At 35.9% G+C, this 11757-nt stretch overlaps 1 pseudogene; it reads right to left on the bottom strand.

The window, feature by feature from the left end:
* Window positions 1-4354: 4354 nt before the first annotated feature.
* LOC112320760 (PDZ and LIM domain protein 1 pseudogene) lies at window positions 4355-5320 on the bottom strand (annotated as a pseudogene).
* Between the last annotated feature and the right edge of the window lie 6437 nt (window positions 5321-11757).

The raw sequence follows: 11757 nt of genomic DNA, 5'->3' as shown, positions 1-11757 counted from the left end.
ACCAACTCCTCATGCCTTTCTTTTTCAAATTTAATTTAATTTAATTTTTGTATTGTTTTTCAAGTACAGTTGTCTCCATTTTCCTCTCACCACTCTTTCCCACCCCACCCACCTCACCACTGACCCTCAATCCTACCCCCCTTTGGCTTTGTCCATGGGTCCTTTATACTTGTTCCTTGATGACCCTTCCCCTTCACATGTGATTCCTAAGTTGAATTCTTAACTTATTTATTTATATATATATATATTTTAATTTTAAGGCATGTAGTCACCTATAGTGAATTGACAGTACTCTAGCCTTATTTCATTTACTCTTCCACTTTCCTGGTAATCATTTTAAATATTTCTTCCCTCTTCAGGCCTCCATCACATATGCACCTGTCTTTATTTCACATTACTTCCCCTGGACAATAGGGCAGTAACAACAGAACTCCCCTCTGCTACCTTCACCACCTTCATTGACATGCCTGCCTCCTTGTCTGCTTACTTTGTCTACATTCCTGTTAGTCTGGATAACAATATTTGTTCTTATTTAAAATCAATTTTACCCTACTTGTAAATGGTCTCTGAAGGCCTACTCAAGGAAATAATGCCAGCAATTATTTCTAATTTCTCTAGAATCCTGTTTGTTTATTTTCTCAGATCTGGATCATTCCCATCATTATTCATGTCTGCTGTGAGATATCTTTTCTTCAATTCAAGCTGTAATTATCTCAACCTGAAAACTTCCAAAACCAAACTGTTGATTTTTTACCCAAGCCTGCTATTCTGCAGTCTCTCCTCTGTCTAAATGCTAAGTCTTTTATTTCTGTTTCTCTTGTCAGAAGGCTTGAAATAATGCTTGACCTATTCTTTCTCACATCCCAAAACTGAGCAGTCAGAAAATCTTCTCAAACCCACCTGCAAAGTAGATCCAAAAAATAATCACCTCCCAGGACCTTCACTTTCACTACCATGTTCCAAACTTCCACCATTTTCTGCCCTCAATTTTGTAATAAATCCTAACCGAATGCTACTTACATTCCCACCACTGCTATTCTACAGTCTATTTGCAACCCAGAAATTGAAGTGGTCTTTTCACAACACAGGTCAGAGTATGTTATGCCTGTGTTATATTTCTCCGAGTGAGCAACATTCACTCATTCTGTTAACATTGTGAATTTAGGGTAACTGCATACATTTAAAATATTATGGCAAAAACATCATGCATGTGATTTTTATTCAAATATGAATTATTTCATTGGACAGTATTTCTAGAATGCGTGTTAATGGGGTTAATCAATATAATGTTTTATTACTCTGTAAATAAATTGAATCTCTTTACAATAAACTTTCCCTCATGCAGGTACCAGTTTGAATACACTGCTGCCAATTTGAAGACTTGTGATTTCAATTAATAGGCTAATTTGCATTTTAAATTTCTATTTTCTTTTTAAAATATTTACTAGTGAGATTGAGTGTTTTTTTCTTTCCATTCTAGGTAATTTTTTTGTTGAATACTATATTTTGAAATAATGTTTGACACATTGATTCTTCTGCTGCTGCTGCTGCCGATGATGATGATGACATATTAAAGAGACTGTGGTTCTATCAAATTGAATTCTTCTATTTTTTAAAATAAATGTCTTATTTTGAAACAGTTTTAGAATTACAAGAAATTGTTAAGACAGTACACTGAGTTTGGTATCCCACACACAATTTCTTCTTTATGAACATGTTGCTTTAGTATGGTACATTTGTCACAATTAATGAATATATATTGATGCATTATTATTAACTAAAGTTCACAGTTTATTCGGCCTTTTTTAGCTTTAACATAATGCCCTTCATCTCTTCTGGGATCCTGTCCAGGATATAACATTACATTTAATCATCACATCTCCTTAGACTCTTGGTCATAGATGGACTCCTCGATGTTTACTTTAAACTTTGGATTATAATCCAAAACTATTTCTTTTGCTGATCAAATTGCTGCCAATTTGACTATTGGCTTCTATGTCCCTTTGAAATGGTCCTATCACTGTAGTGTTTTGTGTTCATTTGTTTCAGCAATTCTATAATTTCTGTTGCTATAAGATGCTATAGGCTCACTTTGTATACTTCCCAACCCAATCCTAGACTTTGCCCTGTTGACTATGACATTTCCTTAGGGGGTTCTTTTTTGGTGAACTTGAAAGTTTAGAGGAGTACTTGTTAGGGTATTTTGTTGAATATCCCACACTGGGATTAGCCCAATATTTTTCTAATGATTAGGTTGAGGATATGTGTTTAAGAAGGAACTTTGAAAGGTGACAGTGCAATTCTCATCACATCGTACCAAGGGTGCACTGTACCGACATGAATGGACACTGTTGATGTTCACCTGCTCACCTGGCTGAGGCAGGGACTATCAGGTTTCTCCAGTGTAACAGTATGTTAACCCCCACCACTCCACCTCTCAGGCTGTGCAGTGTAGAGGAGAGTCACTCTGCATAGTCCACATTTAAAGAGTAAGGGTTTTGTTTCACTTAAAAATCTACAAAGATTATTTGGAATTCTTCTGCACAATATGCTTTTCTATTATCTCATATTTATATTCAATCAATTACTTATTTAGAATGGACTCCTGGATGTTTATTTTAAAATTTGGATTATAATCCAAAACTATTTATTTTGCTGATCAAATTGCTGCCACTTTGACTATTGGCTTCTATGTCCCTTTGAAATGTTCCTATCACTGTAGTGTTTTGTGTTCATTTGTTTCAGCAATTGTACAATTTTTTGTCACTATAAGATGCTGTAGGCTCACTTTGTATACTTCCCACCCCAATCCTAGACTTAGCCCTTTCTCCAAGGAGTCCCCCTTTTATTGGAGAAGGAATTAGAAACCAAGATCTAGGTGACTAGTGTACTCGTTGTCACTGGGAATTCATTGCTTCTAGGCCCTCTGAGGTGGCAGACAAAGGAATTATATGTTATATGCATACATGTGTATGCATACATGCACACCTTCACATATTTCTATAAGTGACCATCTACATCTATGTTGAACTAAACGGAACTTCATACTGCTATCTCCAACTGATTGCTAGGTCATTAGGTTTAGCTTTGTGAGAAACTGTGAGACTGTCTTCCCAAGTGGCAGACCATTTTTCATTTATTCCAGCAGTGAGTGAGAAGTCATGTTGCTATGCATTCTCACCAACAATTGGTATTGTCAGTTTTGGGATTTTATTTATTCCTAGATAATTCAGTAGTTGTGTGGTGGTATCTGTATTGTCTTAATTTGTAAGTCTCTTGTGACAAATGATATAGCACCACATTTCATATGCTTATTTACCATCTGTATACCTTTTTTAGTGAGGAGTTTGTTCAGATTAGTTGTTCAATTTTAAATTGGGGTGATTGTTTTCTTATTGTTGAATTTTAAGGGATTTTTGTATACTTTAGATAACAGTTCTTTATCAGGTCTGTGTTTTGCAAATTTTTTCTCCCAATCTATCAACTGTATTTTTATTATTTTAACAGAGATGTTCACAGAGCAGAAGCTTTTAATATTTATCATTTTTTCTTTAATAATTATGCTTTTGGTGATGTATTTAAAAATACATAATCGTAATCAACATCATGTTTTCTCCAAAGTATTTTTCCAAAAGTTTTATAATTAATATTTTATAGTACTTAGGTCTATGATTCATTTTGGGTTAATTTCTATAAAAGGTGTACATTTTTCACCTAGTTTTGTTTGTTTGATTTTTTGTTTGCATTTGGATGTGTAATTATCCTATCACTATTTGTTGAAAAGACAATCTTTTCTCCTTTGAATTGTCTTTGCTTTTTTCCAAAAATTAGCTCACTATATTTGTATCATTCTGCTGTTGAACCCTCTCATTTTTTCCATAATCTGTCTTTTTTCATAAATACTATGACGTCTTATTTATTGAAGGTTAATAGTAAATCTTCAAGTTCGACAGTGTGAAGACTTCAACTTTACTCCTCTTTTCCCGGTATTTTTTAAGCCCACAAATTTATTGAGTAAAAACAAAATAAATGGCAGATACGTTAAATTCGGTTTGGTTCAAGTTTGACTGTTGTCCATTTGCAGCAAAGATGAACTGAGGTGGAGAGAAGATGCAGTGATGTCAGGCAAAGAACACGGAACAAAACGATCTTCCAATTACTATGAAAGCAAGGATCGCGCTGCAGTGCCAGTGCGAGTCTGTTAGCAAAGGCGGGGGGATGCAAAGTTTAATGAGCAGGGCTGAGACCAGAGCAAGCAAGAACTTCCGAGAGAGGAGAGGGCCTGAGCACTGGCAGAACAAGTAGCAACAGGAGCACTTTGGAGAATAGTGCTCATCAACGCAGATCTGCTGGTTCACCCCGGGAACACAGTGACCACGTCTAGACTTTGGGCGGGGAGATCGGCTCTCGGGCATGCTTTTCACAGTAGATTTGATCTTCCACAACGAAAAAGCCTTTTCGTTTCAGGCTGGTGCCACAGTCGGTGCACACACAGCACTCAGGGTGGCAGTGACGGTCCTGCAGCTGTACAAACACACCGACAAGGCAGATGCCACATTTTTTCCGGGCAATTTCCGGGCATTTGTAATCGATGCAGCCTTTTTGCAGCCTTACCACTCCTGAATCCCTAGGGCTCATAGGGATCCCCTTTCTCCTCAGATTCCAGGATTTCTTGCAAAACCAGGAATGTAGTGGAGTGTTTTGGGGGCTCACTTAATTACCGTTTCTCCTGAAGCATCTTGTAAACTTCAGATTCTTTGTTGATGACAAGCCCACTTGGAGGCTAAGAATACTCTAAGGCTCGTCCACTCGTCTCTGGCCCACTGGCCACCGTGGACTCTAAGGCGCTGTTGAAGTTGGAGATGTCTTCAGACGAGTAGAGGCCAGAGGCTCTGTTGTGCTGGTTTGTGATGACGCTGCGGGCAGAGCTGGAGGCAGGTGAGGCAGTGAAGGGCATGGATCTTCCGTGGTGGGTACTTCCTCTGTGCCGAGTTCTTGCGGTTCAGAGGCTGAATTCATCGTGTACGGATGACATTACCTTTCCTCTGTCACTAGAGTAGATCAGGCGTTTTTTTTTCAGATCGGGCTAGCGTGTGGGACTTGTTGTCTATGCAGCCCTTGAGTTTGTTCTGAGCTTCCAAGTGCGTCATATCGCTGGTATTTTTCCCATCGATGACTGTGATTACATCTCTAATACATAAATTAGCTATAGCTGGCTCGTTTCAGGAGTGACCCGGGGAAATGGCGAGTGGCTGCCCAAGTCCTTGCCTCCCACGAGGCAGAAGCTCCATGGCCCTGGGTCCTGGAGGACTATTTGCTGGGTGGTCTCTTCTTTCAGTATTATGTTGGCTATTTTAAGGCATAATTTGCCATACACATTTTAGAATCAGTTTGGAAATATCTACAAATATTTTCCTTGGATGTTGATTCAAATTGTGATGGATGTAAAAATGAATTAGGAAGAATTGACATCACTAGAGTATTAAGTCTTATAATCCATGCATTTAAACTATTTCTCCATTTTTAAAATCTTCCTTTGTTTACTTCATTTATACTTTGAAGTTTTACACATATGAATCTTCTATATATTTTATTAGATTTATATGTGTTTCATATTTGGTGTTTTACAAATAACATTGTTTTTAAATTTTCAATTGTTCATTACTGGCATTTAGAAGAGCAATAGACTTTTTTTATATTTTCATGGATTTCTATAACCTTTTTATATGGCTGGTTAGTTGCAGAGCTTTGTATTTTATCAGTTCTCCAAGATTTTCAACATGGACAACAGTTTTGGTTTTTGTTTTTAACAGTACAGCTATATATATTCTCTTCCAATCAACGTCATTTTACCTCCTTTTCTGACCTCATTACCCTATCTAGGGCTTTCAGAACAATGTTGGATATGAGTGGTAAGAGAGGACAGCTTTGCTTTGTTTTTTATTTTAGAGAAAACCATCCAGTTTCTCAACATTATATAAGATGTTAGTAATAGCTTTTTTTGTAAATATAATTTATATGAGGCAGAAAGACTAAAGGAGACTGGAGAGCAAATAAATGTTTTATTCTGTTAAAGTTCCCCCTCTCCCCCAGAAGAGGCCTTTTTTATGTAGAATGCACTCAACATGTTTTACATTTGTTTTCCCTTTCTCTGGAGAGATTCAGGAGAGCTCGCTGGGATCTTTGTCATAATAATCCTCTGAGATTCCTAGAGGTAGGAATCTCAAAGACTGGTTCTACCATTTTTCATCTGTGTGCACTTGGCAAAGTTATTTCAATTCTCTCAGGTTCACTCACCTCATCTATAAAATAAGGGCAGCCACACACACTCCATAGAGTTGTTGTCATGATTAAAGTAAATAAGACCTTAAGTAGGCACTTAAATGTTCATTGGTGACCTTCCTAAATGTGAGGCCTCTGGAAGTTTTACACTCTCAGGCTAACACACTCAGACTCCAGAAATTAATCAGAATTGACATTTAAGTGTTCCTACCTGATTTTGTCTTCAGTGACTTCTGCTACAAGTAAGAAGATTTCACCTGTGACTCTTCAGACTCAACCAGATGGTTTTTCCTGTAACTTTAGCTCTCTAACAGATCCAAGAAATGCTCATTTTCATTTTGTTCAGCCTTTTCATTTCTTAAGGATGGAAGTGAGAATTTCTAAACACTTTACATGTCAGAATTTTTCTACAATGTCTGGATTGTGGAGTCAGGTAATCTGGACTTGTTTAATCTCTCTCTCTCTCTCTCCTTTGTGTTCCACACACTACAAGTTTCATTTTCTTCATCTTCTAAAGTAAAAATCAAAATAACAACTATTCACTCAACCTCACAGTTAGAAGTACATTTTTCAGGTACCAAATATAATGAATTTTTAGTTAATAATTATAGCATTTTACAAAATGATTACTAAAATATTGTACTGGTTTTTATTTATTAAGCATCTTTTATAATATAATAACTGAATTACAGGCATTATTTTATTTAATTATCAAAAATCCTTATATATTAATGTGTGTCTATTGTCAAGATGTATTCCAAACTTTCACATCCCACCATGGGGTACTGTCTAACTTTACACCAATACATTAATCTTTGAATCTGATAAATGACCACAGTTATTTATCCAAATAAATATTGAGGAAACATCTTTAGGCAGGTCACATGCACTGCAGTTCTCCACAGTCCTTACCATTCCCTTCATTAACATTCAAGCTTTCCTGGTTTGCTTTTCTATTCCAGGTAAATAAAAGTTTTTGTCCTAACATTTCAGCTCTTTGAATTGAAGTTTTAACCTAAACACCTTGCCTATTTGAGTTGCCATTCAATATAGCAATGGAAATCATACACTGATACCTGAAATAAAGCCAATAGCTGACTTTTTGGCCCCTTCCATGCTTACTAGCAATTGGAGTATCAATCATGTAACAATTTAACCTGACAAGTGAGCAATTGGTCATTTTGACTGGCAGCTTTTCAGTTCTTCCCGAAACTCATGAAAACAAACAAAACCTCAGTAAGTCACTCTGATTAGGGACTTTGTGTCTGCTGGTACCTCATGTTTAGCGTTCTTGTCCCTGGGCTCCCAGATGCAGAAAGTCAAATCATTAAGAATGGTGCAAAGTGGTTGAAGAGGGTGTGAAAGGAGAGAGCCTGTGGTCTGCTGAGACTACCTGAAGTGTTCTATTTTAGCTGATTAAGTGACAAGTATTACATTGGCACTTTTTTATGTCCCTGAAAACTGAAAAAATGAAAAGTCAATAGAACCCTACATAAGATTAGGAACTAATTCCTCATTAGGTTGTCAGAAGCTCGGCAAAGAAGCCCGGGCTGTGCTAAGCATTCCAATACCTCAACCTTATATGAGAATGGATAAGAATGGTCTAAATACTACATTTCACAGGTAGGCACATAATCTTAGACTAGGAGAAACTAAGTGATTTTTTCCCAAGATTACACAGTGGTAGTAGTGAGTAGCCTATGACATTTTGGTAAGTTATGAGTTCATAGCCTGGCTCTATCATTTTTCAGTTGTGCATGCTTAGCAGTTACTGTTTTTTTCATTTTTATTGTGTTTTCTCCATTACCATTTATTGCCTTATACCCTCATCCACCTCCACCTACCTCCTTCCTCCCCACAACCACTACATTGTTGCCTGTGTCCAAGAGTTCTTTTTCCTTTTTGCTCAATCCCTCTACACCTTCAACTCTTCCCCCAGAGCCAATCATAAAATTGAAAAATAAATAAACTAAAACCAAATAGACAGACAAGAACCCATCAAATTCAAATGTGTTTTTACCGGTCTCATAAAGAAACACAGATCATTTGGAGACATATTGTCCAAAAGCCAACATTGAAGCTCCTATGTAAAGCTGTTAAGTGAAAATGAGAGAAATCCTTCAATAGCCTGGTGGACTGTTACACCCTCAGTCAGTTAACACAACACAACAGATGGAAGCATTAGCTAGTGTGTGAGCCTCTGTGCCCATGTTAATGTGGGAAGCTTACATGTATTGTCATTGTCACATTTCAATGTGCTGTTGCAAAAAAAAAAATGACCGGCGGGAAACCTAGAGTGATTCCAACCTGACCATATTAATATTAGAAAAAACTTTAGAGAAAAAGTAAATAAGTGTCAAACTGTCCTAACAGCACATCAGATGGCAAATGTAGCTTTACATTTTGCTAATTTCATTAAATCCTGAATTGATAATCACCAATTTTAGAGTAATTTATTATGGATTATTAAGTGAGATCCAATTCTATCTTTATGAACTAGATGTCGAAAGGAAAAAAATGAAAAGTGTGTAAAATAGGGAAAGCAGGACAGCTAAGTGGTTTTATCTCACATGTCATTTATTCATTCTATTACTCATTAATGCATTTTTTAAAAACAAATATGTATGGGGAACCTACTATTTGTCTGCTTTAGTCTCTGGGGATAAATTAGTTAAAACAGAATCTCTACCCAAATAAAACATGAGTGCTGGTAGAGTTATTCAGACAATTAGCAACTGAAAAATACATGACATTGTTTTAAGATAAGGAGATAAGGCTCATGGGCAGGACTATTTTAATAGGGTGGTCATGAAAAAGATAGTTTTAAAGCAGAGGTAAATAGTGTGAGAGAAAGAATGATGAAAATAGCCAAGTAAAAATATTCTAGAGAGTGAAAGAGAAGAACATGGAGAAAGAGGTTGGTGTGCTTGCAATACATGAAGCTGACTTCCACCATGGGAGCAATGGAGAACGCCTGTGCTGGGGTTAGGGAGTTAGCCGGGGTCTGGGCTGTATTTGGTCATCTCGAGCAGCGATTTTCAACCATTGTCTCACCAAAATTTTTAAAGCATGCAACCCCTGACTACTCAGTCAGAGGCACTGACCTCTTTCCTCTTATATTATCAAACAAAAAATAGCAACAATCCAACCCAATGAGAGCCATTAAGTGTGAATCAATAAAAATTATAACTATTTTTGGTTAGATTAGACAAAATGTATTTTGTGGTGTGCCACAGAATTTTAGTAATTAATTTCTCTGTGTCATGAGGTGTTTGTTTCCATATTATATGATGCATAGAGAGGTGTTTATTTTTTAACTAATCTATTTTTAAATAAGCTTGTTAATATAACCTTATAATTATGCACAATCAAATGAAGCTATGAATTTTCTCCACTTCAAAATAAAAATCATATTAATCCCTAAGGAAACTCAATCCTATTTATTTTTATACATGATTGACTTCATCCTAAAATTAATTTATTCTAACTTTATTTTACCCACAAAATAAAAAGTGACTATCATACCCTGCAGAGTAAATCTGTTATTAAAAATAAAATAGGTAAAACAAACAGCATTTTTACTTTTATAATCAAGCATTTGGATAAAAAAAATTTTAAGGTTATTTCCTAGTCCATGAAAACTGCATGTTGTATTCCAATCAGAAATTTAGAGTATTTTCTTAAGTAGCTATAAAATTTGTCACAAAATCAAATTAAAAACATAGATTTACTTATTTCACTTGTCTAAGCAAAATTTCTTTAATTCCTAGCAATCTTAGCAGAAAAAAAGACAAATTTCTCTGCAAAAAAAGTTGTGTCTGGTGGTGAGCCCAATACTGGATTAAGACTGAATATTGTACACGAGTTGGGGGTTAAATTTCATGTCAGCTGCTAGAGCAGATCCAATGTTGTTTTCAAATTTTTCTTCATTTATCAAACTTCATTTTAATTAATAGTTTTTAGTCTATTAAGTATATTATGCTTAATAACTATATTCTTTTTTTAACACTAATGGCAATTTTATTTTATTTTATTTCTCCTCCTCCACTCCCCCCACCCCCGCCTCCAGAGTACCCATCCTCGCCTCTGACCCTCTATCCTACCCCCTTTGACTTTGTCCCTGTGTCCTTTATAGATGTTCCTTTATGATCTTTCCTCTATTTTCCCCATTATCCCTCTCCCCCCTCTCTTCTGGATACAGTCTGTTCTTTATTTCAATGTCTCTGTTTATATTTTTAATAAATCAAAAGAATGTGAATGTATAATTTTTCTGTCTTTCTAGCTTACTTGGTTAATAACTCTTTAGAAATTATGATTTAGCTCTCATTGCAATTTTACTTGGAAAGAGTAATGAGTTATTTAAATACATTAATTATTGGTTTATATGCCTCTACATTTTCCTCCTGCTGTTCATCCACATTTCTTATTGAAGGAAAGGTAAATATTAGGGGCATATTGTGGTAAACCCTTGACATATTAACACTCTTACACATGTCCAGGGAAGCTATGGCAGTGACAGATCCCTGTTAGAGCAAAGAATGGACAGAACTCAAAGCCATCTCTTTCTTTTATCTCCTGCCTGCTTCTGTACGCCTTTACCAGATGTCAGAATGAAGGGGGGGAAGATTAAAAACAGACATGACATTTTCCTGTGTACTGTTGACATTTTGAAAAACATCTCAAAATGCTTCTGTAGAAAGATCTATTCTAAAATTAAAGCATAAAATATCATTTTCTAAGAGACTGTACAAAGAATATAGGGACTTGTTTTTATATGTAAAATACCATCGATTGTTACATGTAAATTACTGCTTTCTTAACTTTTACACGTTCCATAAAGCCATCTTCTCAAAAAGCATGGTGGTCTACAGTGTGATGCTTGGATAAGTGTTTTAACTATTTTGAAATTATAGTACTAAGTACGAATCCCATTAATTACATTGAGTACATTTTATCCGCAGGCATTGTGCTACTTGGGAATACTTAATACATAACATACAATTAGTGTCCTCAAAAAGCCCATTACAAATGGGAAGAGACAATAATTAAAATAATTTTATTACAATGAGATAAGCATTATTATTTCTTATAGGACGATGAAGATTTGGAAAACTATTGTACTTCCATATTTACTTTACTGAGCTGTTATTATTTTAGTGAGCATAAAATGCAGTATAATAAGGTGGCCTCCCAAGATTCCCAGCTCCAGGTAGGTATTCTCTTTCTCCCACTTATTCAATCAAATGTGAACATAGGTACTGCTTAAAGGAATTTGTATATGTAATTAGTGTCCCAAAACAGTTGACCTTAAGTGAGGGAAATTTTCTGAGTGGGCTAGACCTTATGACATGAGCCATTTGAAGGGAGGTAGCTTCTTCCTAGTTGGTCACAGAAAAGAAATGTCAAAGAACTGGATTCTAGTTTACACAGGAGAAAACAAATATTCATGGTGTGACCTACCTATGGGACCACATG

This window comes from Desmodus rotundus, chromosome 4 (genome assembly GCF_022682495.2).
Source record: "Desmodus rotundus isolate HL8 chromosome 4, HLdesRot8A.1, whole genome shotgun sequence".
Lineage (NCBI taxonomy): Eukaryota > Metazoa > Chordata > Mammalia > Chiroptera > Phyllostomidae > Desmodus > Desmodus rotundus.
This window is presented reverse-complemented; position numbering and strand designations above follow the sequence as displayed.